The sequence below is a fragment of the Triticum urartu genome, chromosome 6A (assembly GCF_056163025.1).
Source record: "Triticum urartu cultivar PI428250 chromosome 6A, HENAU_Tu73, whole genome shotgun sequence".
NCBI classification, from domain to species: Eukaryota; Viridiplantae; Streptophyta; class Magnoliopsida; order Poales; family Poaceae; genus Triticum; species Triticum urartu.
Genome location: NC_141878.1, coordinates 339,195,161 through 339,201,876, shown reverse-complemented (window position 1 = coordinate 339,201,876; position 6,716 = coordinate 339,195,161).

The window sequence follows — 6,716 nt, the reverse complement described above, 5'->3', positions numbered from 1 at the left end:
ACCGCACAATACTAATCTTTCAAAGTGTATCTTACCTAAGGGGGTCTCTTTGGGCTCCCCTGCTGCGGCTAGTGCGGCCTCTAGTTGGGCCTTGCACTTTTCCAGCTCCTGGGACAGTACAGTATTCTTCTCTGTAAGAACCTGCATATTAAATTATCCTTAAATCAGTTGCTCTAACTGTTTCAAGTCTCGGGGGCTACTGGTATATATATATTTGACCAAAACTTTCTTACCCGTATGTCTTTTACATACTGCTCTGTGGCTCTGGCTAAACTATTTTGAGCGGCACGGAGGTACGCATCTCCCGAATTAAAGACATCTAAAGCCTCTTGGGAGAAACAAGCGTCGCGTAGAACTGTCCGGCGACGCCTGTGGTTCATGGCACTCTCCAATTCAGAATTTGGGGCAGATAGCCTGTCTGCATCCTCTGTCGGAGGAGCGTCCGGTGCGCGCCTTGTGCTCGCCTCCGCTTCCTGGCCATACGTTGGAGCCTGGCTGGTGGAGGCGCGATTGGCAACCTCTCCGGATGTAGTCTGGCGAGGTCTCTTTGTTCTGAAGATAGCACGAACGTTAATATGCCCTGACAGAATAACACCAAGGAAACAGAGGGTGCGCTATACCTTTGCGCCGACATCTCAGTCCGGACTACATTCCTTTTTGCCCCACGGGGCCCTGCGGCCCCTCGTTGGCTAGCCGCCGCAGGTTCGGCCTCCTGCCTCGGAAATCTCCCCTGCAAAACACGGTTGTCGTCAGAAACACCAGAATACGTGAGAGTGGAATCTCTCTCAAGGGAATGAGACTCTGGTTTCTGTCACCTGGGAGGCCAGGATTAACCCTGGGTAATCAGCCGTGATGGCTACCAAGGTATTGTCCTTGCTTAGCTGATGGAACACCCCGTCGATAAGCTCCACCGATATGTCCGGATCCTCTTCGGAGTCTGGATCGAGGGACCATTCTAGGTCCTCGGGCTGTGGAGGTTGGCTGTTTATATCCTTTACCACCTGTCGCAGTTCCTGCATTGAAGTCGTTAGACTACATATCTAACCGTGGGAGTATAAAACAAACGGGCAAGCGCAGTTGTTCACTTACCCAACTTGGAGGATCGTACATAGTAAATCCGGCCTGCGGGTTGACACGGAGGAATTCCTCCTTTTCTCCCTTATACAAAGAGGATAAGATCTTTACTAGAGCAGCAGCTGAGGCCGGCCCCTTACGACCGTAACGGGTGGCGTCATCCTCCCCATTGAAATCCCACATGGGGTGGCCTCTATATGGAAGTGGCTGCACCCCCCGCATAATGCATGCGGCCATGACTCCAATCATGGTTAGTCCGGAATGAGCCAACAGTCTTATCCGGCCCATCAGGTAAAGGACGTCTCTGTCGCTTTCTCTCTGAGAGCTCCGCGGATGCCAGCTCAAGCGTTTCTTCAATGGAGCACTGTTGAACTCAGGGAGACCGACCCGGATAGGGTCCGGTAGCGGGACGTCATCTATGTAAAACCATTCCGAAGGCCAGTCCTCGAGCGCCTTCTTTGGGGTTCCGGATAGGTATCCGGTCCCGGCGATGCGCCATACTTCGGCTCCGCCCACTTGGTATATAGACCCCTCTCGAGAACGGGGCACCAGGCAGAATAACCTCTTCCACAGCGCGAAATGAGCCTCAACGCCTAAAAATAGCTCGCAAAGGGCGACGAAACCCGCAATATGTAATACGGAGGCAGGCGTGAGATTGTGCAGCTGGAGGCCGTAGAACTCCAAAAGCCCGCGGAGAAATGGATGAATTGCAAACCCCAGTCCCCTTATTAGATAGGGGACGAGGCACACCCGCTCTCCTTTAGAAGGATTGGGGGTGCTCTCTGCTTGTTTTCTGCCATTGTAGGTGGCGAGACCGGCTCGGACCGGGACCATGTATGCCTGAGGGAGAAATCCCTTGGCCTGAAGCGACACTAACTCGCTATGCGGGATGGTGCAACTCTCCCAGTCCCCGGGTTTGGGACTAGAGGGGCGAGGGGAGGAGCTACGACGGCTGGTCATGTTGGAATGGACCTTTGCTGGAAGCGCTCTGATGATAACTCGCGGAGAGGAGAAGATGTGGTTTGGACCTAAATCCCCATCCCGTTAAACAGGCGGCTCGTTTATACGGCTAGGGATGTGGATGTCAAAACGCCCTGGCTTTTCGCATTCGTTTGACACGTGGAAGACGGCCATTATTGGGCGTGGGAGCCGAGGAGCGCTACATTACAAAAATCGGACATTATTCCTACAGGTACACAGGATTTGGAGAAGAACCCGCCTTGCAATGCCGAACAATCTGCGCGCCGGACTCGTCGTCATTGAAGCCTGGTTCGGGGGCTACTGAGGGAGTCCTGGATTAGGGGGTGTTCGGGTAGCCAGACTATACCTTCAGCCGGACTCCTGGACTATGAAGATACAAGATTGAAGACTTCGTCCCATGTCCGGATGGGACTTTCCTTGGCGTGGAAGGCAAGTTTGGCGATGCGGATATTCAAGATCTCCTACCATTGTAACCGACTCTATGTAACCCTAACCCTATCCGGTGTCTATATAAACCGGAGGGTTGTAGTCCGTAGGCAATCAACTCCATATACAACAATCATACCATAGGCTAGCTTCTAGGGTTTAGCCTCCTTGATCTCGTGGTAGATCTACTCTTGTACTACCCATATCATCAATATTAATCAAGCAGGACGTAGGGTTTTACCTCCATCGAGAGGGCCCGAACCTGGGTAAAACATCGTGTTCCCAGCCTCCTATTACCATCCGGCCTAGACGCACAGTTCGGGACCCCCTACCCGAGATCCGCCGGTTTTGACACCGACAACGGGCATGGCAACCAAGAGCTCGCCGGGAGCTTGGGTGCGAGGCGAGCACGATGTACGGCAACAAATATAGGGGGAGGAAAGGGGAAACCACCGAAGGGGCTCACAGTGGTTGGGACGTTGAAGCCGGGGAGGTCGAGGTGGTCGTTGGCGGTGAATCGACGCAACGGCGCATGCAGCAACCGAAGTGGAGGAAGATGAGCGGGGCATCATCGGTGCGGCTTTCTAGGCTCAAGTCGGAGCTATAGTCGACGAAGCAAAGCGCGTCCGTCCCAGCGCGGGGAGGCCGGTGGACTCGGTGGCGATGATGGTCCTGGCGACAGTGGGTTGGGTCGTCATGGTGGAGGGGGCATAGCGAGAGGAGACGCGAGATGGAGGAGAGTGGGAGCCTAGGGTTTGGTCCGGGTTTGGGGAGGGGTCGCAGTTGACCTAAAGGCGTCGGGGTGCACCAGATGGCCGCCGCGTGGCCGATCCGAGCCACGGACGATGCACGGGCATCCACCTGCCCCTTGATGAACATAGGTAGGAGGAGACCTGCGGGTGGGCTAGGCCTTATGTGGTTCCTAAAGCCCAACCATTCAGTGGGCTTCTTTTTTCTTCATTTATTTACTGCTTTATTATTTCATCATAGTTTTGCATTTAATTAGAGCACCAATTTGACTTTTGTGAAATGTGCCACTTTTCAAATTAAATATGTTGCAATATACTGAGTACGTACAAAAAGTGTGAGGCCGTTCGGAATCCACTTGAATTTTGCTGGCATATGAAAGTGCTGAAAAAGTGCTACTGGTCCACTGTTTTAAAATCCAAGGTCAATTTGGGAACACAAAAGGGCATGATAATATTTTACCAACACTTAGGGATTTTATGACACATGGTAAACATTTTTGGTTAGTTGTTTAAGGAAATAATTATTTTGACTTTAGTTTAAATTTGAATATGAGGTTGAAATATTCCTTAATTGTTTTTCTTAGGGCATAATGATGATGGCATGGCATCATTTCTATGGAGTTACTGTAGCATGATTGTCAAGGTGTTACAGCTAGTGGGACTCCTCGCTCCCGCCTCCCGTGGCCAGCTGTGCTGCCGCATGGGCCGCATCGCCCCACCCTACTCCATCATGGGCTAGGCCATTCCTCTACTCACCCACACCTCCGGTTGTTTTCCAGCGACGACAGCCGAACCAAGAAACCCCCGTACTCCCCACCACGTGGGAAACCACTGTCGAGTCTCTCCCAGCTTCGTGTCATTCACTTCCTAGGCCTCATCGGCGTCCACCACCTTGGTGCTCTCGGCGCGGTGTGGTCAACGTGGTCAACAAGCGACATCCATCGGAAGTGGACTGTATGTGGAGAGGATGATAGCTGGGTCCATGGCCGCACACAAGGAAATACCTCCTTATTACATGCAAAATAATGATTCCTCCACCTAACAGTTGGGACCCACCAGAAGGGCCTCTGTATTTCACAAAAAATGTTCCTCCCGCTGAGAGCTCGGACCCACCAGCTATATCTTCGCACGCAAGGAAGTGCCTCCTTATTACGCAGAAAAAATGAATACCCCCTGCTAGCTGGGACCCACCATAGTTGGAGGCTGACTTGTTGGCCTACTGACGCGAACGGAGGGCTTTGTGAACTTACTCAACATTAACGATTCTAGCTCTAGTGACTGTATGATGTCCATCCAACGACTGTAGTGCTTCTTCAACCTCTGGTCTTCTTGCTCCAGCCGCCCAAACCAGCGCCGGTCGTGCCGCCTGCTCCTGCTTCCCGTGGCCAACTGTGTTGTCGCGGAGGCCTCACCTCCCACTACTACTCCCACCACTGGCCAGGCCATCCCTCTACTCACCCACACTGCATGTTATTCTTTGGCGACGGCAGCCTCACACCGCAGCCGAACCAATGAACCCTCATACTCCTCTCCACGTGGGCATCCACTATCATGTCTTCCCCGGCTCCGCGTCGTCCCCTTCCACGGCCTTGCCGTCGTCCACCGCCTTGGTGCTCTCGGCGCGGCGTGGTCAATGTGGTCAAGGAACGACTTCCATCGAAAGAGTACTATACGTGAAGGCTAACAGCTAGGTCCATGGCCGCAGCAAGGAAGTGCCTCCATATTATGCGCAAAATAATGATTCCTCCACCAGACAGCAGGGACCCACCGGACGGGCCACCGTTTTCGTGAGAAAAACATTTCCCCTGACTACTGGGACCCACCAGCTACATCTTTGCGTGCAAGGAAGTGCCTCCTTATCCTACCTGACAGTCGGGACCCACCTGGTCGAAGCGTACGTAGCGTTCTCATTATGGCCGTGAACATGTACGTACATACTAGTCGATTGGTCTATCTGCATGCTGCAGCAATGAACCGTGGCCGAGTAAGGAAGGGCATGTGTCGTAGTAGAGGCGCGGACGTAGCATGTACACGTACTTACATCAAAGGTGCAAGAAAGTAAATACGCACACGTACATACATACGGGCGGGGTCTCGAACGGCTACTCGCCAGGTCTCGAACTGCATACGTACGGCCAGGGCTCGTGTACATGGAGAGGTAGCGACGACGATCTATTCATTGGCAGCCAACCGGCTGGGTCGAAACAGAGAAACTGCATCGTCGTGTTCATCGGGAGGCAATGAAATGCGTCATGTTCATCAGGAGCCAATAGTCTTGGATGGAACAACCGAAACGAGGCTTGACGTATAGCAGAATGGAGGAAACAACCTTGTGTTCAACCGCCTACGGTCGAAACGGGATCCTGTTCACCGGGAGGGGTGGGGCGTACCACAAAACGGAGGAAGCAGTCTTCTCTTCGACCTCCTACGATCGAAACGGGGTCCTGTTGATCGGGAGGGGTGTGGCGTACTGCAAAACGGAGGAAACAAACTTCTCTTCGACTTCCTACCATCGAAACACGGGTCCTATTCATCGGGAGGGGTGTGGCGTACCACAAAACGGGACTCCAGGGGCTAGTATTCATCCCCCATCTACTGCCTTGCTTCAGCCTCCACGGGCTACTGTTCATCCACCGTCGACCTCCACCAGCCTCCACCTGTGACTGTTCATCCACGACGTCTCCCTCCTGCCTCCACCAACTTCTGTTCATCCACGGTCTCCTGTTCATCGGGCTTCCATCGCTCCTCCACCGGCTACTATTCAACTAGCCCTCTCCATGGGGTCCTGTTCAGCCACCCCTCCACGGGCTACTGTTCATCCAGCCCTCCACCGGCTACTGTTCAACCAGCCCTCCACCAGCTATTGTTCATCCCGCCCTCCATGGGGTCCTGTTCATCCACCCCCAACCGTCTCGATCGGGGTCGTGTTCATCCAGCGGCAACGACCTCTACTACCACGGGGTCCGGTTCATCCAACCCCCACCGAGAACTGTTCATCCACCCCCCCAACAACGCTCACTTTTCATCAAGAGGCAACAGGTTCGATCAGCTTCAGTTAGCAGCAGTAGTGAAGGAATCGCTCGATCGGTTTCAGTTAACAGCCAGATTGATCGATCGCTCGGGTTCAGTAACGCGTAGACTACAGTGCAATCGCTCGGGTTTAGTAGGCGAATGCGTTGCTCGGGTTCGGTTAGATCCCAACGCCTCGCACCCACGTGCGTACGTGTACGAGAGAAACATGCATCGCTCACCTCCGAACAGCCGCTGTAACCAGGAACTCCCCAATATTTTCCTCACCCTCGCTTCTAACATGGTTTTTTCCATCATGGATGGCCCAAAGAATGTCATGCATCTACATCTCCGGCCCGCCCAGGACGAAAAGCCCATTTTCTGTCATGCTTTTTTGTCATGGATGTAGGAGCCCACCACATCTATGATGATACCTGGTTTTGTCACAATTATCGTCATAGAAGTGTCATAAGCATG